Below are 23,038 nucleotides of genomic sequence, written 5' to 3'. Positions count from 1 at the left end.
ACTCCATTCCAATAGGAAACCAAAGCCCTTTTATTCATATAAAAAAGATGCTTCCTGAGGCCTGAGGCCTTCTATACCTATGGAAGAACTGAGGTCTTCTATTTCTCTAGAAGACCTGAGGCCTTCTATTCCTATAGAAGACCTGAGGTCTTCTGTTCCTATAGAAGACCTGAGTTCTTCTATTCCTATAGAAGACCTGAGGTCTTCTATTCCTATAGAAGGCCAGAGGTCTTCTATTCCTATAGAAGACCTGAGGACTTCTATTCCAATAGAAGACCTGAGGTCTTTTATTCCCATAGCAGACCTGAGGTCTTCTATTCCTATAGAATACCTGAGGTCTTCTATTTCTATAGAAGACCTGAGGTCTTATATTCCTATAGTAGACCTGAAGTCTTCTATTCCTATAGAAGACCTGAAGTCTTCTATTCCTATAGAGGACCTGAGGTCTTCTATTCCTATATAGAAGACCTGAGGTCTCCTATTTCTATAGAAGACCTGAGGCCTTCTATTCCTATAGAAGACCTGAGGCCTTCTATTCCTATAGAAGACCTGAGGTCTCCTATTCCTATGGAAGACCTGAGGTCTTCTGTTCCTATAGAAGGCCTGAGCTCTTCTATTCCTGTAAAAGTTCAAAGGTCTTCTATTCCTATAGAAGACCTGAGGCATTCTATTCCGATAGAAGACCTGAGGCCTTCTATTCCTATAGAAGACCTGAGGCTTTGTATTCCTATAGAAGACCTGAGGTCTTCCATTCCTATAGAAGACCTGAGGTCTTCTATTCCTACAGAAGACCTGAGGTCTTCTATTCCTATAGAAGATCTTCTATTCCTATATGAGGTCTTCTATTCCTATAGAAGTCCTGAAGTGTTCGATTTCTAAAAAAGACCTCGGGCTATGCCTCTAGGACTTCCAGTCCTATAGAATTACCTCCGAGTTTTCCATAGAAATGAAAGCATCAGTTCTGTATAAGTTGAAAACCTCGGCTCTTCTATACCAGCACTACACCTAAGTTATTTACATTATTTTTTTGGATATTTTCTGTTCCTATAGAATACCTGGGGTCTTCTATTCCTATAGAAAATCTGAGGCTTTCTAAGGTTCTCTATTCCTATAGAAGGCCTGAGGTCTTCTATTTCTATAGAAGACCTGAGGCCTTATTTTCCTATAGAAGACCTGAGGCCTTCTATTCCTATAGAAGACCTGAGGTCTTCTATTCCTATAGAAGACCTGAGGCCTTATATTCATATAGAAGACCTGAAGTCTTTTATTCCTATAGAACACCTGCGGCCTTCTGTTCCTATAGAGTACCTGGGGTCTTCTATTCCTATAGAAAACCTGAGGCTTTCTATTCCTATAGAAGATCTAAGGTTCTCTATTTCTATAGAAGACCTGAGATCTTCTATTCCTATAGAAGATCTAAGGTCCTCTAATCCTATAGAAGTTGTGAGGTCTTCTATTCCTATACAAGACCTCAGACGATCTGAGCCCTTCTAGTCATATAGAAGACCTGAGGTCTTCTATTTCTATAGCATTCCTAAGGCCTTCTATTCCTATGGAAGACCTGAGGCCTTCTATTCCTATAGAATACCTGAGGCCTTCTATTCCTATAGAAGACCTGAAGTCTTCTATTCCTATAGAACACCTGCGGCCTTCTGTTCCTATAGAATACCTGGGGTCTTCTATTCCTATAGAAGTCCTGAGGCGTTCTATTCCTATGACGTCTTCTATTCCTATAGGACACCTGCGGCCTTCTGTTCCTATAGAATACCTGAGGTCTTCTATTTCTATAGAAGACCTGAGGTCTTATATTCCTATAGTAGACCTGAAGTCTTCTATTCCTATAGAAGACCTGAAGTCTTCTATTCTTATAGAAGACCTGAGGTCTTCTATTCCTATATAGAAGACCTGAGGTCTTCTATTCCTATATAGAAGACCTGAGGTCTTCTATTCCTATATAGAAGACCTGAGGTCTTATATTCCTATATAGAAGACCTGAGGTCTTCTATTCCTATATAGAAGACCTGAGGCCTTCTATTCCTATAGAAGACCTGAGGTCTCCTATTCCTATGGAAGACCTGAGGTCTTCTGTTCCTATAGAAGACCTGAGGTCTTCTATTCCTTTAAAAGTTCAAAGGTCTTCTATTCCTATAGAAGACCTGAGGCATTCTATTCCGATAGAAGACCTGAGGCCTTCTATTCCTATAGAAGACCTGAGGCTTTCTATTCCTATAGAAGACCTGAGGTCTTCTATTCCTATAGAAGACCTGAGGTCTTCTATTCCTACAGAAGACCTGAGGTCTTCTATTCCTATAGAAGATCTAAGGTCTTCTATTCCTATATAAGACCTGATTTCTTCTATTCCTATATAAGACCTGAGGTCTTTTATTCCTATAGAAGTCCTGAAGTCTTCGATTTCTAAAAAAGACCTCGGGCTATGCCTCTAGGACTTCCAGTCCTATAGAATTACCTCCGAGTTTTCCATAGAAATGAAAGCATCAGTTCTGTATAAGTTGAAAATCTCGGGTCTTCTATACCAGCACTACACCTAAGTTATTTACATTATTTTTTCGGATATGATATGAAAATCATAATACCCAAATTTTCCGACCATTATTTTGGTAGTTTTGCCCAAATCTTCAACAGTGAGCATAACGTATACGTGTGTGTTCTCTGAGATAAATTGTTTTGGATGTTCTCTAGGTTAGTTATTTGTGTCTGGCAATGCTTTCACAAGTTGGCAAGTGAATTGATTTCCACCCTTATTTCATTTCGGGACATTTCTTATTTTCCAATTGGACTTGCTCAACATGCGAATGTTTTTGTTGTTTGTTGATTTTCGATTTTCTGCGAAAAGGGAAATTTTCTCTCTCTCTCTCTCTCAGACCAAGTTAGTCTTATAGGTGAGAGTGTATGTTTGTGGCATGTAAAAGTGTTTGAGAATCATCATCTTTGGGGATGTTGTAAGAAGGGTTGCTTACATTAAAAGCAATTTCCGCACAAAATTTCCACAGTTCTGCGGGAGATTTCAACGTGTAAACATTGTTGTGATGAAATAGGAACGTCGCATTGCGGTTCTAAAAATAGACCAACAAAAATCAAAGTGAAGTGTGAAATAAGAAGAAATTTTTAACAAGATTTTTCAACATTACAAAAGTGACAACAGATATTATTGCAAAACTAAATAAAAGAAAGAATTATAAAACGAAATAATTACAAACAAATAAAAATTGAATCTTAGCAAAGAAAAAGTGAAAATCTGTGTTTAACCCAAATTTGTTATTTTGTGCAACATATCAAAGCTTCTTAACTTCATTTGCTTGGCAAATCCCCTTACTTGTTTAACAAAAAAAGAAGCCAACAAAAATATTATTCCATCCATTTTATTTTAAGGCGAGAAAATAAATTAAAAAAAAAAAATCCAAAATCATTTAAACTTTTAAACTTTACATAAAAATCTATAGGAAAAGATAGGGTAAGTAGTTGATAAATAATGTAAAACACACAAAAACAATACGAAGAATCATTAGAGATTCTTCTTGTTTTTTTTTAACACAATTAATCACAAAGTTCGAAAAATTCGAACATCCCCACTCTAAAAAGTCTTCCATTTGCGGGAGAATAAAATTATTTTTAGTGAAATGTAACCTGAAATGAATTATTTTTCTATTGTGGCTTAATAAATAACCGGGTATGAATCATTAAATGAATATTTATGGCCACAACAAATTTATTGTCTTGGGCTTTTTGTTGTTTTTATTATTGTTTTGTGTGATGGTTGATTTTTTTTCTTCTTATTAGAAATCTTTTTTCTGCTTCTAACATCAAATAACGCCAGTTATTCGTATTTTACAACTCTTATTCTCTTCTATTGTATAACTATCAGTGTTGTTCTAACTCACTCTCTTGCTCCGTAATTTCTCCAATTTAAGTTTTGTTTACTTTTTTTGTTGTGCTGTGGCCAGTGATGCCAGGTTGTTAATAAAAGAAAATAAAATACTTTGTATTTTATGGGAAAGAAGTGATTCTTGAGGAAGAAAATAGTTTTAGATTAAAAGTTATATACACAAATTAGTTTTTAGAACCAGAAAACCAAGGGCGTTTTTGTCTAAGACGGCATGAAAGTAAATTCGTTGAAATTACTATCAAACTCGTGTTATTGTAGAAAGTTTTTCTTTGATTGGTAGGAAACATCAATCAACTATTCTTCAGAAAACACAAGTTTGGTTTCCAATCTTTTGGAGAAAAAGCCAAAAAAATTACCTTGTGCTGAGTAGTTTTGAGAGTTTATTTGTTCATTTCTTAGTAGTTGAAGAAAAAATGTTTTAAAAAACAAAAAGTGTGTTTCATCGAGCTGTAAGCTTCTTAGAAGACTCCAAGGAATATAGGGTTAGTGCTCCTAAGTCCGGCATGTACCAGTAGTCGGCACCTTTTGCATTTGAACACAAATAACTAAAGATTACTAAAACACAATTAAAAAAATGATTTTAAAAATTCTTCAATAATATTGTCATCTAACTTTGTGTAAAATTGCATACCCCATTATTATAAGTCATCTTTTGTTATAGTTTGGATTTACCGAACAGATTTATAGCTTTCCGGTTAACATAAAGTTAAATGTGATGATTGAATTTCAAGGAGGAGCTTCTTGGTAATAACTTTTAATGTAAAAATTATATTTTTAATGCCTCTAAATTGGTTTATTTTGCGTTTTTAAATCCATCAGATAGTAAAAGAGCACATATAATAATGGCCCATAGTCAATTTCATGATAGAGCTTACACCATTTATTATATCGGAATTCAACATTTTGTTAGTGAGGGTTTTTCACCACAACCGAAAATGCATGTCTTTTAAGAAAAAAAAAATAGTGGATACGGCAACATAATAATGTCTGTAATTATATTAAAATTTACACATTTTTTGTTTTGATGGTAGATAATATTCAAAATAATACATTAGAAAATTAAATTATTAAACAATTATTGTAATTCTGCCATTTTGGCTGATGCCGACTTTGTCAGAAGTCGCCATGGGGTGAAAAAATTGCTCTTTGTAAATTATTTTTAGCTCGAAATTGTAAAAAAATGTTAAATAAATTCTGCAAAGTCTTATTACTAAAAATAAATTCAATAATATTAGCCCTAGTTTGAAGTGCGTGCGTTTAAGGCATGCCGAAAATTAGGTTATAGATACCGACTATTGACAATAACTAATTTATTTAAGGAATATATTTAAATTTTCCTACTTGTTGATGCACATTTAATTAGAATGTGATCGAAAATGCAAAAAAACTGATAACAATTCAAATAATTAAGTTGATGTTATAAACACCTAAAAAATAAGTTTTAACTGAATTTCAAATGTTAACAAAATCTTACAAAATTTTAATTTTTAAAAGCAATATGGATTAAAATAAGAATTGTTTGTGTAAAGGTGCGTTTTTTGTTGTAAAAAACGATCAAAATTTTTTTAGAAAAATACGATATGCCGACTACTGGAACATGCTATGCTGGCAATTGGGAAATGGTGCCGACTACTAGCAAAAACCCACTATTTTACTAAATTCGCATTTTTCTCAAGTTTATTTAAGAAATAGTTCAAATTTTTTTATTTTTTAATTAATTTCACGTTAGAGACGAGCTTACTGACCAAGATGCTTTTTGAAAAAGGAAAGCCGACGATACGAACCCACACAACCACCACTGTGTGACATGACATGTTTCGCCTTTGGTTTAGGAAGGCTCCTCAGACACATCGATTGTGGGGCGGCTTCGCTATCATCTAACTTTTTTTCCTCTTTCAAATGCAATTTGTTTTTTACAGAGTTGAAGTTTTTGTTCAAATCTTTGTATGCTTTCATGAAAAACGCTTAGCGTAGCCTTTAAAAGTTATAAGTTTGGTTCTGAACACTAACACGCCGTGACAACCCTTTTTTTCATGTGTTTTTCAAGGACGTGGGTTCGAACCCCAGTCTGGCTCAAGCTGATTTTTATTTCAAATTTTGCCTATTAGGCGAAGGTCATTTTTTATTAATTTTTAGTTAATTTTTCGTTAGAGACGAGCTTATTGACCAAGATGTTTTTTGAAAAAGGAAAGCCGACGATACGAACCCACACAACCAGATTTTATGGTCTCATCTAAACAGGGCTAAAACTACAGTTTTTTTACATTTATCGGCCTTTTATCTCAGAAAATATTAGGAATTTGGTCTTGCTGTCATTGGCAATATTATAGCCCTATACTAGTAGAACTTATCTTTTGAACGGACCTCATAAGAAAAACTCCATCTAGGACATGAAAATCGATAAAATATAGAAAATTGTAGATAGATGCTGAAATTCTGGTCAGTATCGACTAAACTATTGGGAGCTGAACCCAGTAATCTTTTGCAAAAATATTCCAAATAAAGTTCTCAGTAATTCTTCAGAACATTCTGAAACTCTAAAATGCTTACTTCATGTTGTTTCAGAGGTGATAGAGGCATTTTACAATAATGGCATGTTCTGAAGAATTGTGTATTACATTCCAGCGAATTTTTTCAAAAGAAACAAGTAAAAAAGTATCAGTCGGTTTTGCCGACAGAGATATACCCTCAGCCTATAGTCAGATCAAATGTATTTCGGGTCTTTTGAGTATTTTGTGGCCTTTGTTGGACATTTGAACTTGCCGACGAAAATATGGATTAGGATTAAATCTTATTTTGGGAGTCATATCTTTTCGATAGATAGCACGCCCACTAGTCATTTCAGTGGGCATCGTACAACTTTTGTAGCAGTATGCCAAGAAGCATGGACTTGTCCATGGAAAACATAATATCGCTGTAAACAGGACCACAACAAACAGTATCGGTATACATTTCCATAGGATTTTCGAACAGACCTTAAACTGCACTTAGACACAGATGTTGAACTTTCGTGGGACAAAATATTAGGAGATCCAAAGTTTGGACTAAATTTGTTCAAGAGATATCGTGCATACCATTTAAGTGACATTTTATAAATATTCGGGGGAAGTACCGGAAGTTGTGGACCGGTATTGCCTATCTTCGAACTGAAACTATGACGAAAGCCAAATTTTGGACCAAATCGGTTGATCAGTTCGAGAGTTATCATGCTCTCCCGCAACAACATACTGTGCCATATGAGTTTTTACACCTTTCGGGCTGTTTTCTCAAGACGTATGGACTTGCCCCTGAAAAAACGTATACCTACGTAATTGAGGCAGCGAATGCAAGTTCCTTCAACAAAAATCAAAGTGATTCGGGAGCAGGTTTTAAAGTGAACTTATACGTAATTTTGTGTGGGAGTTACCCGAAGGAGTGGACAAATGTAGTCCATATTCGAACCTGATCTATATCCGGTAGATATATTACGATGTGTAAAGTATGGATCAAATCGGTCACTCCCTTTAAGAGTTATCATGTGCACAATTTGTCCAACATTTTTGAACTTTTGTATAGGGTAGTACCTGAAGAAGTGGACTGATATGTAATTTACTGTTACAAAATCACCAAAGGCATTGTCAATGCAATTCCGCAGTTCCGATGTACCAATATCGGAACTCCGGAATTGTTGAAGATTTTAAGAAAATGTGCCGACAGAGATATACCCTCAGCCTGTGTATATTGAAACATTTTTTCCCAAAAAACGTATGTATTTAGGCGGTTTTAAAAGTTTTGGGCGTTTGAACCGACAAAAATGTTGATTAGGATTAAAGATCAAAAGCTTTACGGAGGAGATACTAAAAGGAATGGATCGACATTGACCATTATGGTGCCATGGGGGGTTTTTACACCCTTCGGGCTGTTTGCTCAAGAAGTATGGACTTGCCCCTGAAAAAAACTTTTACCATCGTAATTGAGGCGTCGAATGCAAGTTGCTTCTACAAAAATGATTCGATATCAGGTCTTAAAGTGAACTTATCCGAAATTTTGTGTGGGAGGTACCGGATGGAGTGAACAAATATAGTCCATATTTGAACCTGATCTATATCTGGTAGATATATTAGGATGTGTAAAGTATAGACCAATTCGGCGACTCCCTTCAAGAGTTACCGAGCGAACAATTTTTCCAAACATTTATGAACTTTTGTGGGGGAGGTACCTGAAGGAGTGGACCGATATGGCTTATCTTCAAACTTAAACTATGTTTGTACAAAATATTACTAAGGCCAAATTTTGGACCGAATAGGCAGAGCCGTTCGAGAGATATCTTGCGCTCCAACCACCTCACACGGTGTCATAGGGGTGTTTTGCAACTTTCAAGCTATTTTTTCAGGAAGTATGGACTTGCCCCTGATGAAACTTGTACAGTCGTATGGAGAGTAGTGATTACAAGTTGCTAAAACAAAAATCAAATCGATTCGAGAGATGGCCCTAAACTGAACATTTCCGAAATTTTGTGTGGGAGGTACCAGAAGGAGAGGACTAATTGAGTCCATATTGAAACCTTATTTAAGTTTGGTACACATTTCACGAAGGGCAAAGTATGGACCACATAGGTTACTCCCTTCAAGAGTTATCGTGCGCACAAATTTTCCGAACATTTTCGAACTTTTGTGGGGGAGGTACCTGAAGGAGTGGACCGTTATAGCCCATCTTCGAACTTAAACTAAGTTTGGGTAAAATATTACGAAAGCCAAAATTTGAACCGAATCGGTTTATCCGTTCGAGAGTTATCCTGCGCTCCAGCCAGCCAGACAGGAAGACAGACGGACGGACATTGCTCAATCGACTCCAAATTGTCTGAAACACATTTCGTCCAAACATACTTGGGGTCTAAAACCATTATTTCGATGAGGCACATTTTGCCCGTATGAAAGTGTATATACCCTCGTTAGCATAAATGCTGAGGGTATAAAAATTAAAAAATGATTTGTAAAGTAATTCCGCTCAAAAAATTCAAACGATATTTTTTTAATGTGGAAAGAATTTAAATTGATTTGATTTCGGTAAAGGTAGAGAAAACTATAGGCTCGGGTATCGCCATATATCTTCATGAGTTCTCTTAATTTTTTTGGTTTGAAATAAAAAACTCTTCCCCAAATTTTATATCGATTGTCGCGTCGGCATAAAATTGGGAATGAGTTTTTTCAGTAATAAAAGCATAGACAACTGATGAGAATACATATCGCTTATATACTCAAAAAATCTAGCTTCGAGAAAAACGAGTTTTAAGTCAACTTAAAAAGATTATTACACAAAAACTAAATTAACTACCAGATATCAGTGCTGAATTTTGCAAGATCAAGCATGATTTGAAGTGTTGTAGTGCTTCATAAACTCAAAAAACTTTTGAGCTGAATTATTCGAAATGGGCTGTAACTCATTGAGTTTTAGAGATATTAGCATGACAATTTGACACAAGATAAAGTAAGAGTCGTAAAAAAATAGAAATTGCTAACTCAGAAAACGCATTTTTTAGGTTATACCACTAATTGAGTAAATGATCGATGTGTGGCGATATTCGGAACTATAGTCTTTTCTGCCCTTCCCGAAAGCAAATCAGTTTAACTGCCTATTGTATTCAAAACTTTTTGCCTTGCAATTGCTGTATTGCTTTGCAAATATTAAGAATGTGAATACAAGAAAATATGTAGAAAAACAAAGACTTTAAAAGTCAAGTAAGAACGGCGTAAGTTCAGCCAGGCCACGAAGTGTTTTAAAGTAAATGGGAACAAGTAGTTTCGTTTCTTTTATAAAAGGAAAGGAACAGAATATCTTAACGGATAATAATGGGGCTATACCAAAACGTGGACCTATATTGTCTGATTTTTTGCAAGGGATGTTTTTTTATCTATTTAAATTTCTTGTATCTCTAGCGAACACCAAATACCAAATTTCAGTTATTGCCAAATTTCAGTTAATGTGGCTAAAACTTTCAAAACATTGAAAATCGGAGGGTTCTATGGAGGCTGTATGAAGACGTGGGTCTATACCGAAAAATTTCTGATTAAAAGTTGTATGCCCTCAACGAAACCTAAATACCAAATTAAAACCATTTTGGGCGGATATTGGAGTCAAAATTTTCAAAATACCGAACATTTGGTGAGGCAGTTCTACGGGGGCTATATGAAGACGTGGACTTATGCCGACAAATTTCAGGTGGAAAGTTTTACAACCCCAAAGAGGACTAAATAAATACCGAAAATGTGGTACTATTCTATGGGGGCTATATAAAGGCAAATTTCAGGTTGAAAAATGTGTAACCCCAACGAAGACTACATACTAAATTTCAGTCATTTCGGTGTTATAATGATGCTAAAACCTTAAATATACCGACAATCGGGAGCCCCCGTTCTATGGGGGCTATATCAAATCGTGGACCGATATATATTTTCAAAACCAAAAATCCTAGGAGTAATATAAACTTCTATACCAAATTACAAAGCTCTATCCTAAAAATTGTGAGCTGTATCTTGATTTCTAAGAAAGACGAACGGACGGACATTGTTATATCGTCATAGAATTTTATGCTGATCTCCGACACATTTGTCGATGTGTCACAAACGGAATGATACATTTTATTATACCCTCCGCACTTTAGTGGAGGGTACAAAAAGAATACACCCAAAAGAACAATTTAAATACCATTCATGTAATGTTGGAAGCTTTTTGAGTGGAAGCTGATTGGATTGGACTCTGCTATGGAAAGATTGTTGGACGCGGTAATACATATCGTCACCTGGAATGCCCAAAAACGTAACCACCAACGTAACCCTTTGAGGGTTACGTCTTTGGGCATTTCATGTGACGATATTTAATGAGAACGACATGAAGAGTTTAAATCCAATAGCTAATAATAGTTCGGAGTTCACCTCAATAAAACCTAGAACTCTTAGAATATAGAAGAAGCATTGGAAGGTTTCTATGGATAGGAGGTCTCATTAAAATGCTCCTCAAACATTCTTCAAATGTATTCCTAAAAATGTTAGAAGTCTTTATGTACTATGTGATGAATACGTGCTGACGTTAATCATTCGCTCCAACTGACCCTAAGGTTTCTTTACGATTTTTCTCTAAGTCCTTTGCAACAGTTGTGTAATAATAATAATAATAATAATAATAATAATAATAAATGGTGTTTTTCTAAATGTTCTTCAAGAGATGAACCCTTGATCTGTACTAGGGTGATAAATTTTTGACTTTTTTTGCACAAATGAATGAACTTTCGCCTACTAATGACTAAAATATCATTAAATTGCATTAAGTATTGAATGAAGGTCACGCACAAACAGTTATATAATATATTTTATATTATTTTTTAAATCATTTATTAAAGCGCCTTGTATGTAAGATTTCATCTAATCTTAAACAAAAACTCATCCTCGTTTGAAGGAAAGATTTTTATGTACCTAAAAAGCCTACAAAATATAAGTTAAATCCCACGGCAGCGGGTTATTTCGTACTGGATTGACCAGAAATTATAGTGTTTCGGCCAGCGGCTGCCAACCCAGCATCAAATCTGTGCTTCTACGTAGGTTTTTATGCTGCTACAACAACAACAAAGTATAAAAATATCAGTTCATTCGTTTTTCGGCGATTTAGAAAAATTAGTTTAAAGTGTTTATTTCGTATAAAAACACAACGGAGTCTTCCCTTTCAACGCTCATTATTCGTTATTAATTAAATGCAAGGCTATTATAGCAGAAAAATAATTTGCCATCAACACTTTTCATATAAATATTTGTGGATATGTTATTATGGATGTGTTATTATCGTCTTATATTCTAAAGGCCAGTTTCTCTAAGACGATTCGAATTCAAATTCGATCGAATTACGACCAAACTCCAGTTATTCCACTAAATATTTGTTTGATTGAAACAAAAATGAATGAAATATTAAAAAACACAGAAGTTTGATAGTAGTTCGAAAGAATTTAAATTCGAATCGTCTTAGTGCAACAGACCATAAATGTCCAAGCTATTTTTGGTCCACTCACCCTCAAGAATCTCCAACACAGAACATTTTGGTATTTAACAAAACCCCAACATCTGGCAACACCATTTAAGGTTAATACTCCCTTGCCTACCCTTTTAAAACGGCACAAGCAGGCGAGCAAAAGGAAATGCCATACTGTCTGCCTGTTTTGTATAGCAAATCAAACCGACAGCCACACAATTAAACACACACAACAGCCGTGCTGTTTCTCTCCTACACTCGTTACAGCAACAACAATAATAAGAAAAGCGAAAATAACAAATAATAACAACTCTAGCCGTTAGGCATTTTGTAGGGATTTGTTTTGGGGCAATGTTTGTAAACACACACGAACTGTTTGGCTCCATGTTGTAAAAAATACCGCAAAAAGGGGATAGAAACTTCTCTCTAAGAAGTCTTTTACGCTCATTTTCTTTACCGCTCTCTCTCCGATTCTCTAATAAAGGTAGAAATCCTATTTTACAAGTATGAGTGCTGGTAAAATGAATTTCGAAATTCTACTGGTCTCGTCTCTTCTTCCTCTTCGTTTTACATTTCTCACCATTCTTATTTTTATCTTTTCTATTTTCTGTAGTGCCTCTGGTTTTTGCTTTCGTCATGACCTTCATGACTCATCGTTGCCTTTGGCTATGGGTAGGGACAGTCAGACCAGGCAAGCAAGCAGAACAGTCAGTATTCATTATTGTTTGTTACAATCCTCTTCTTTCCTCCCTCGGCTAAAACGGTTTGGGATTTCCCAACTAGCAAAGACTAATGACACATTCTAGGGCCACCCCTACGTACTATACAAATGGCAATACATACTGATTTACAGGTGTTGTCTTCTTCTTTTTTTGAGTCAATACTTATTATTTTTCCTAGGCGGCAGCCACGACGGTATTGCGTGTCAATTTAGCGCCGGTTTAACAAGCAATCAAATACCTTTTTATTTAGTTTTTTTTGATGTTTTTGTTGTTTGTTCAGAGAGTTATGTCGTTATGCTGTTTTATTACTTTAACTAAATGGTTAATTACTTGTTATGGCTGTAATTGGAAGTTTATTTTTAGGGATTTGTTTAAGGAGGGAAGTGGGAAAGTATTTATTTTGGGTTAAATGAGCATGTACGCAGGCAAACTGTTGATTGAATGGTAATTAATAAGTTATGGGTTTGGTGTGGTTGTTGGATTTTGTGTGTGTAATAACAGGTGAAGGAGTACATTAAAGTAAATGAAGTCTTCTAACTATGGTGAAATTTGATCTAATATCTATAGAAGAGTTGGAAGCTGCAATGGTATTGTAGATCTGGAGAAGTTTGATTCTTAAAATCTATACTATTCCTCCTCCTCAAAGGCTTTTCTATATATTGAAGATCTTCAAACTCATATTTACATCCAAAAATAGAAGAGTTTGAGGATAAAACTCTCTTCTATTCTATAGAAGAATTTCAGACTCAAAGTCAACTCTATCTTAGAAAAGACTTCGAGACCCAAATTATCTTCTGTCCTATAGAGTTTGAGGATCATAAAATTTTCTATTATATAGGAGGCTCTGAGGCTCAAACTCACCTCTATGATAGAGGCTCATATTTTCTCCTGTCTCAGTTTTAGACTGAAACCCTCCTCAAAGGTCTAGTTTGTTAAAAAGTTTGAGTTTCATGCTTATACTCTCTTCGAAAATCTTTCATAGAATAGTTTTCACCAACGAAAATTTTCCATAGAGGCTCAAACTCTCTTCTATCCTAAACAAGAGTTTTAGGTTCCAACTCGCCTCTATTCCAGAGAAGACATTGAGACCCAATTTGTTTTCTATCCTATAAAGTTTGAGAAAATAAAAAATCTGAGGCTCAAACTCATCTACATATATGATAGAGGCTCAAATGTTCTCCTGTCTCAATTTGAGACCGAAAAAATCCCCAGAGGTCTTCTTTGTTAAAAAATTTGAGTTTGAGGTTTAAACTCTCTTTGAAAATCTTTCACATAATAGTGTTCACCAACAGCAAACTGCTCATTAAAGAAAATTTTCTTCCGAAAATTGTTCACCAATGAACGTTTCCTATAGAATTGTGTTTACCAATGAAAATTTTCTATAGAATTGTGTTTACCACTGAACATTTTCTATAGAAAATTGTTCACCAATGAACATTTTCTATAGAAAAATGTTCACCAATGAACATTTTCTATAGAAAATTGTTCACCAATGGAAATTTTCTATAGAAAATTGTTCACCAATGGAAATTTTCTATAGAAAATTGTTCACCAATGAACATTTTCTATAGAAAATTGTTCACCAATGAACATTTTCTATAGAAAATTGTCCAATGAACATTTTCTGTAGAATAGTGTTTTCCAATGAATATTTTTATAGAAAATAGTTCACCTATGAATATTTTTATAGAAAATTGTTCACCAATGAATATTTTCTATAGAAAATTTTTCACCAATGAATATTTTCTATAGAATAGTGTTCACCAATGAACATTTTCTATAGAAAATTGTTCACCAATGAACAATTTGTACAGAAAATTGTTCACTAATGAACATTTTCTATAGAACATTGTTCACTAATGAACATTTCCTATAGAACATTGTTCACGAATGAACATTTACTATAGAAAATTGTTCACCAATAAACATTTTCTATAGAAAATTGTTCACCAATGAACATTTTCTATAGAAAATTGTTCACCAATGAACATTTTCTATAGAAAATTGTTCACCAATGAACATTTTCTATAGAAAATTGTTCACCAATGAACATTTTCTATAGAAAATTGTTCACCAATGAACATTTTCTATAGAAAATTGTTCACCAATGAACATTTTCTATAGAAAATTGTTCACCAATGAACATTTTCTATAGAAAATTGTTCACCAATGAACATTTTCTATAGAAAATTGTTCACCAATGAACATTTTCTATAGAAAATTGTTCACCAATGAACATTTTCTATAGAAAATTGTTCACCAATGAACATTTTCTATAGAAAATTGTTCACCAATGAACATTTTCTATAGAAAATTGTTCACCAATGAACATTTTCTATAGAAAATTGTTCACCAATGAACATTTTCTATAGAAAATTGTTCACCAATGAACATTTTCTATAGAAAATTGTTCACCAATGAACATTTTCTATAGAAAATTGTTCACCAATGAACATTTTCTATAGAAAATTGTTCACCAATGAACATTTTCTATAGAAAATTGTTCACCAATAAACATTTTCTATAGAAAATTATTCACCAATGAAAATTTACTATAGAAAATTGTTCACCAATGAACATTTTCTATAGAAAATTATTCACCAATGAAAATTTACTATAGAAAATTGTTCACCAATGAAAATGTTCTATAGAAAATTGTTCACCAATGAACATTTTCTATAGAAAATTGTTCACCAATGAACATTTTCTATAGAAAATTGTTCACCAATGAGCACCGTGGTGCAATAGTATGCACGCCCGCCTTGCACGCAGAAGGTCGGTGGTTCGATTCCCCGGCCAGGCAACACCAAACATTTTTCAACGGTGGCAAAATACCCCTCAGTAATGTTGGCGACATTTCCTGAGTATTTCAGCCTTGAAAAACTTCTCTATAAGTGGTGTCTTAGGACACGCCGTTCGGACTCGGCGATAAACAGTAGGTCCCATATCATTGAGCTAAATATGAATCGGGGTGCACTCATTGATATGAGAGAAGTCTCCCTTGTCCCGTAAGGGATGTTGTGGAACAATGTTTTTTTTTTAATGAACATTTTCTTCAGAAAATTGTTTACTAATGAAACTTTTTTCTAGAAAATTGTTCACCAATGAAAATTTTCTTAAGAAAAAGGTTCACCAATGAAAATTTTATAAAGAAAATTGTCACCAATCAACAATTTTTATAAAAAATTGTTCACCAATGAAAAATTTTTGTAGAAAATTGTTCACCAATGAAATTTTCCATAGGCAATTGTTCACCAGTGAAATTTTCTATAGAAAATTGTTCACCACTGAAAAATATAGAAAATTGTTCACCAATGACAATTTTATATCGAAAAGTGGTCAGCATTGAATTTTTTTATAGAAATTTTTTCACCAAGGAAGTTTTATTATAGAAAATTGTTTACCAATGACAATTTTCTATAGATATTCTATAGAAAATTGCTCACCAATAGAATTTTCTATAAAATAGCATTCACTAATGACAATTTCCTACAGGAAACTGTTCACCAATTACCATTTCTATAGAAAATTGTGCACCAAAGACAATTTCCTATAGAAAAAATTTCATTAATGAAATTTTTCTTTATAAAAATCTTCACCAATGAAACTTTTCTACAGTAAAAATGTTCACCAATGAAATCTTTTCACAGAAAAAATTCAAAAAATTACATTTTTCTACAGTGAAATGTACACCATTATAATTTTTTTAAAGAACAATGTTCACCAATGAATTTTTTTTCTACAGAAAAACGTTCATAAATGATATTAATGATTTTTCTATGAAATGTTTCTATAGAAAAATGTTCACCAAAGAGGCTTTATTCTTGCTATTCTAGAGAGAGTTTATGTTATCTGTCATCTATATGAAGTAGTTGAGACACAAACTCTCGCCTATCAAGTACAAACGCCGGAGGTTGGCACTTTCTTCTATCTACAGAAGAAATAAATAATCATACTCTTTTCTTATCTATAGAAGAGTTGGAGTTTTAGCATTGGATGGAACAATTCTGATGAGTTTCTACAACCGATAGTTAGAGATCTTCCCCAATTAAAAGATCTTCATAGAAAGGACACATTGTTATTAAAATATTCCGTTCAAATTATACGCTCTTTCTCAGCAGAAAGCAATGCTAGAAGTGCTGAGCTGCTATGGAATGTATACGTGATGACGTTACTCATTCGCTCCAACTGACAATAAGGTTTCTTTATGATTTTGGCCTTAGACCTTTGCAAAATTTAGGTAAATCATTTCTCTTTAAATGAGAGGGCTATAATTGTTTAAACTTTATGGACATTAAGAGAGTTTAAAACAGCGATAGCCAACCACTACGAATGCAACCGCTTAGTTTATGTTCTCACAGACACAAGATTTTCCCTCCCTCTCTCGATAAACATTGTGTGCGTTAATTCATTGCTAAAGTTGAAAATCAGGAAAACAAGCGACAGCAACATCTTCCTATGCAGACACTAATTTTTGTTTGTTGTTAGAAAACAAAGAATATGATCGGTGGTGAAATTAACGTTTAAACTCACCACAAGTGAGATTGTGTTTGTGCACTCACCAACCGCCCGAGGGAGCCATGGTGGCAGAGGCAGGTTTAAAACGTTCTTCAAAAGACGAACCCTTCATACTTTCTTGTCTACATTTTCCATAAAAAATTTGGAAAGTGGTTATATGTACCGTGGTATGTATACATGCTGACGTTACTTATGCGCCACAATTAACCCTTAATTACTTCATGATTTATTGTTTAAAACTTTCTCAACTTTAAAGAAATAATTCCCCCTTGAATCAAAGGGCTATGATTTTTCAAAACTTTAAGATCACAAAGGACCATCAGATCTTTCTAGAGATTAGTTATTGCTGTAATGTTCCGTAAGGTACCTGGTGATTTGTATAATACGTGTGTGGCATTTTGCTCTCAAATTTTGGGCAATAAGAATTGAGGAGGATACACTAGTCTTACCCCAATTGGCCCAATATCAATCGGTTGGGCTTTGTAGAATTGTTTTCTTCGAAGTCACCAATGTAGGGCTTTTCCCCAGCACGGCAAGGTAGGATTGGTAGGCTCCAGCTACTTTGCAAGAAAAGATGTCAGGTATATATATTTTCATCGTCACTTTGAACAAGAAAATGTCTCCAGCTTTCTTCTTAAGAAAGTAAAGAATCTCTTGATTTGCATTGCAGGTGGTATTTGTCCTCAAGGTGGTGAGAGGGGATTTTTTCTGCAAATCCACAAAGCAGATATCCTTTTTGCACTATAACATTATGCTAAAATTATCATTTTGAGGCGATTTTCCTTATTAAAATCATTTCCCTTTAGTAATTCTCTACTATGGGTAGTATAAGTGCTGAGGTTACTTATGCGACCCACTTTATGCTGAAATTTCTTCATGCTTCGTGCATTTTGAGGAAATAATTTCCCAAATGAAGAGGTTTTCTGCCAAATCCTCAAAACAGATATCCTTTTTGCAGTATATCATTATGCTAAGATGATCATTTTGAGACGATTTTCCTTATTAAAGTCTTTTCCCTTTAGCAATTCTCTACTGTGGATCGTATACGTGTTGACGTTAGTTATGCGACCCAATTTATGCTGAAATTTCTTCATACTTTCGTACATTTTGAGAAAATAATTTCCCTTAATATAAAAGGACTGTAACTTTGCAAATCATTGAGGTTAACATGGATATAAGATCTTTAAATATTACACGAATTTTTCTGTGATGTTATATTCGTCTATCCATAAGAAAAATGTATATTTTCCTCATTAAGAAAATTGTCGCTGGTGAAATATGTTCCTCTATGGGAACCTTATCACTATTATTATTATTATTATTATTTATTAATAGACATGAATTCAAAATTATTGTACATGTTACAAATTGCATTAAAAAATATCTATGATATATTTGGCTAGCAAAATGCTGTAAGCCTTTTTATAAACATGTGATAAATTAGTGTACTTAATATACAATAGGTTGTGATTGATTTTTAAACATTAAATTCATTTAATATTAATTTTCTGTATTTAATAGAATTTTCGAGGTATTTATACAAAGATTCAAAATTCGAGCCATTTAAAATCCTACAAACTTCGTTCAATGAAAGATTTACTTTATTAAAACAAGCGATCCTATATTCTCTGTATATAGGACAAACACCAATGAAATGTAACGTATTTTCCAATTCGTTCATATTGCACATAGTACAGATGCCATCTGCATCGTTTCTGAAGCTCCGTGCATTTAGATCTAGCAAACCCCCTCGAGCTTTAATTATTAAACTAGTCGCACGCGTGGAAAGTTCAGCTGTTTTTGTAGGCGTTACATCATAGCTCAGTTGACCATATAAATCGTGATGTTGAGAGTTTGAAGCGGCTAGATAAAAGTTTTGGCGTTCTACGGTAAACAGTTTTTGTATTATTTCTTTAGAATAATAACAAATAGGGACAGTGTCATCCGGGGGATTGAACTGAATGGAAGAGCAAATACTGGACCAATCTCCTGCCCAGCCGATATTTAGATTTAGAATTTCCTCCGCTAATATTCGTGGTAACCTTTGATTGTTAAGACGTAGAACTTTGCTTACATAGTCAAAATGTAGTTTTAAAGAGCTTCCAAACAATGTATTCCAGCCAGTCTCAATATGGAGCATATACGTGGGTGTGTTTTCAGGTAAAAATAAAATTCTTTTTATAAAGTAGCGAAACAATTTTTCAACGTCGTCGTATTTTCTATAGCCCCATACTTGCGCTGCATATAGCATTATAGATTTAGAACAAGCATCAAATATTTTTAGTTTGTTATTACGAGTAATGTTTTTGTTGGCAATATATTTTGACCATGTTGAGTTTATGGCAATTTTGGACACTGAAAGTTTGTTTTTTAAATGTCGACTAAAAGATAAATTGTATGTTATATCAACTCCGAGATATTTATAAGAATTGACAATCTCAATTACATCATCACCGAAATACCAAATTGTTTAAATATTTTATAAAATTACCAAAGTTTAATGAATTTTCCAGATTGGCAACATTGTAGGACAATAAATGGCATCGATCGTATTGCTATTGATTGATATTATTATTAATATTACGGTTCTTATTACTAACATTATGCATAACGTCGAAAGAGCTGCCACATTCAGCAAGGATGTTCAACAAGAATTTGGCATCATAATCAGACTGGGCCATTAATTTATTATTATACCATGTGAACCTCTTATCATTGATGTATATGCAGAATTCACCAAGACGTATTTTTAATTCTTTTTTATTTACTAACGATTTCGCAACTTGTCTCAGGTTATAGCGAGTATTCTGTTCCTCGTTAGTGTAATCCTTGTGAATATAAATTTGATGTTCACTTAGTTTGCCTTTACCGGATAGAATCGTTTGAGCTTGGCTAATGGTGTCTAAGGTAAAAATAAACGATTTACCTGACGATATCATTCTGCTTTGGGATATTTTTATATCAACATTTAATTCCTTCTTGCAGATGCCTATAAATTTGTTTATTCCAGCATGTGAGGTTGTGCAAGATAAACCGCTCACAACGATATTAGTGGAACGAGATTTGCGATCCACGATTTCCAATCGCTTGGACAGTAACTCTATGTCATTTTTCAACAGCTCGTTTTCTTGTTTCAGTTCCTCTATTTCAGAACGTAGTGAATTTACGTCATCTTTCTTTGCTACGTCACTCAATTTTTCATCTAGGATCTCACAAAGCTTATTCCATGAGAATACATCTTGGTTACTAGTAACGGATATTTTTTGCCAGGATTGATGTTTTTTCGGTGTAGCCTCAATTGCTTCTGGAGATGTCGATAGTAAAGTTCTCTTCAAACTCATTTACTTAAAATTTGAGGATAGTGTAAACTGACCTCTGTATTTATCGATATCGGTTGGACTGCTATCGGTTTGACGGTCAGCTGTTTGTTGCATGTAAGTTTGTTAGAACAGTACAGGTGGTTTGTTTTGTTTACTTTGTTGTGTTAGTGAATTTAGATTACTTTCCAGTGTTTTTTTCTAATTACACGAAAATATTTTGATAAATTGTTGAATAAAACGGCTCACCGGGAATTCCATGTGAAATAACTTTATATCCAGTGTAAACAGCAAGTGAAGAAATGTCCCTCGTTCACAAAATAAAATACCAAAAGTGGCTGCTATTGAAATTACACGCCGTAAAATCGGAGCCTTTTACGAACACAACCGCCAGCAAATAAGTGAGTACATAGTCGAAGCCCACCTTATCACTATTGATTCTTTATTTCTTCGTTGCATTAAAACGTTTTCCTAGCAAATGCTACATTTTTCACTGCAAAAGTGTTGCAATTATCTCCCAGACATTTATCTCCAAGTATTCCATTATAATTTCCAGTTGTATACATTCTATAAACAATTTACGCCCAAGAAGAGAAGTAGACAAAAAAAGTAACACCATTATCAACACTCTACTTTTCCTCCGTAAAAACTGTAAAGACGACTGATGACTGACTACCTTGAATGTTAAATGCTTGGCGTAAAAAAGGGAACTTTGCTGTTAGGAAAAACTTCATTCAACAACATTTGTCATTTGGCGACTTAAATAATTTTCATGGCACGTGTATAATCACTATGTTGAGATTTGCAACAGCTGACAGTGAAGTACGACAAAAAAAAACGTACGAAGGAAAGAAAAGATGCCTTAAGGAAATTTCAGGGAAGTTTATCAGGCCTTTCACACTTCTACAGTAGCTGTGTAGCAAGGCATTAGGCCTAAAGCAAGCAAGGATGCTGGCTAGGAACGATGTTACTCGCTTCCATTGTAGCTTTTGTGTTTTGGCATCATTAATCATTAGCATGGCAGTTAGCATTCATTTATGAAGCTGAAAGGGCACAAAATGCCGTTCATTCGGTAACGTCAACACTAATATTGTCGTTATTGTCTGTCACATAGAGGTGATATACCTCACTGTCATCTGTCGGCTTTACATTTATTTTTTTTTTTACTACAAGAAAATTTTTGCAAAGCGACGAATTTTTAAGAGGATTTTCGATTTTGTAATGGAAATTGGACATTTTGGGGTTGGCTTTTGTTGGTTCTTTTTTATCGTTTATTTCAGGTCCAGCACTTTCATCAAAAGTAAATATGACTGCTTGTTTTTTTCCTTGTTTGGTACTGATAAATCGCAAAAAATTTCTTGTCTATTTTTCATCACTTGTCTCAAAAGAAACTTAAAATTTTTTTTGGGGGTGAAGCGATTTTATTTATTATTCATGAAATCTAATATTAGCATCAAACATTTCTTGCATGTCATTCTTTCAAAAGAGACACAAGAAAAGGCACACAGAGGTATATACTTACGGAGATGTTTCATCAGTTTGTTGTGTGTTTTTGTATGTTTGTCTGTGAACAAAACAAGTTTCCCTTAAAAATTTATTAAATTGCATGTAACCTTTTTATTAAGCAATTTTTCAGTCCCAAAACTACCACACCAAACAACATTACAACCCCACCCTCTGTGCGCCATGGGTATCGTACAGTTCGTAAATAATAAATGTGAGATTAAATAATTCGATATGCTGCTTTTGTTTCAAAATGTATTCTACGCAGTTTTTTTGGTTACATTGTAATTGTACTTTTTTCGGTAACATTATGCGAAAAATTACATTAAAATGAAATAAGAGGAATATGATGAGGAAATAAGCCCTAAATTTATGTGAAATAATTTTTGTTTCTTTAAGAGAGCTTTACAAAAGGATAGCTGGAGGCTTAATAATACAATTATTATAAATTATAGAACATTTAAATGTTAAACTGTTTTAAACTGGAGGCTAAGAGCTTCGTGAGGAACTTATGATTGATTTAGCAAAAAAAAAAAAAATAAATAAATAAATAAAATAATAAAAATGAACAAAACTGGAAAGATAGGATTCAAAACTGAATAAATAAAAAAGATTTGGTTCAGGTGTGTTGCATAAGTAACATCAAAACATATACGTACCATGAAATGCGATGATGACGGATGACTATTTCATATGCATATGTATGTATGTAGTAGTTTTTACTGTGGCACAGTGGATACACTTGTATGGAGAAAGTGGCCAAAAATATTTATAGAGTAAAAATCGAACCAATGCGCCGGTTACAGCTTTGTGCTGCTGCGAAGAGTGTTTTAAGAAACCACGAGCGTAACATTCTCCCCCTTACCCCTCTGGAGGGGGTATACGGTAAGAATTGTTTTATGCTCTTAATACAAAATGACATGAACAAAGGTCTCGATTATCTTATGATGCAAAAATAGACTTGCGGAAACAAAACAATCTCCAAAACATCTTAAAATCCAACCAATTTAGCGGATTAAAAAAATCAATATTTTTGTCTGAAAATTGGTAAAATTTTTAATAAAGATCTTATAGCGTTC

The 23,038-nt window shown here is 34.0% G+C and overlaps 1 protein-coding gene across 2 annotated transcripts in view; it reads left to right on the top strand.

The window, feature by feature from the left end:
- The window catches only part of hwt (SH2 domain-containing adapter heavyweight), a 270,959-nt gene that overhangs the window by 114,612 nt on the left and 133,309 nt on the right, over positions 1-23,038 (top strand). Inside the window, exon 1 of one of the 2 annotated variants that reach the window (XM_073979568.1) lies at positions 2,993-3,472. The exons of the other annotated variant lie outside the window; for it this stretch is intronic. The gene's annotated coding sequence lies outside the window, so the exon portion shown is untranslated. Of the gene's footprint in view, positions 1-2,992; positions 3,473-23,038 lie in introns of those variants that run through there. 2 annotated transcript variants of the gene reach the window in all.

Source organism: Musca autumnalis, unplaced genomic scaffold (genome assembly GCF_047663935.1).
Source record: "Musca autumnalis isolate F117 unplaced genomic scaffold, ASM4766393v1 scaffold_3, whole genome shotgun sequence".
Lineage (NCBI taxonomy): Eukaryota > Metazoa > Arthropoda > Insecta > Diptera > Muscidae > Musca > Musca autumnalis.
This window is presented reverse-complemented; position numbering and strand designations above follow the sequence as displayed.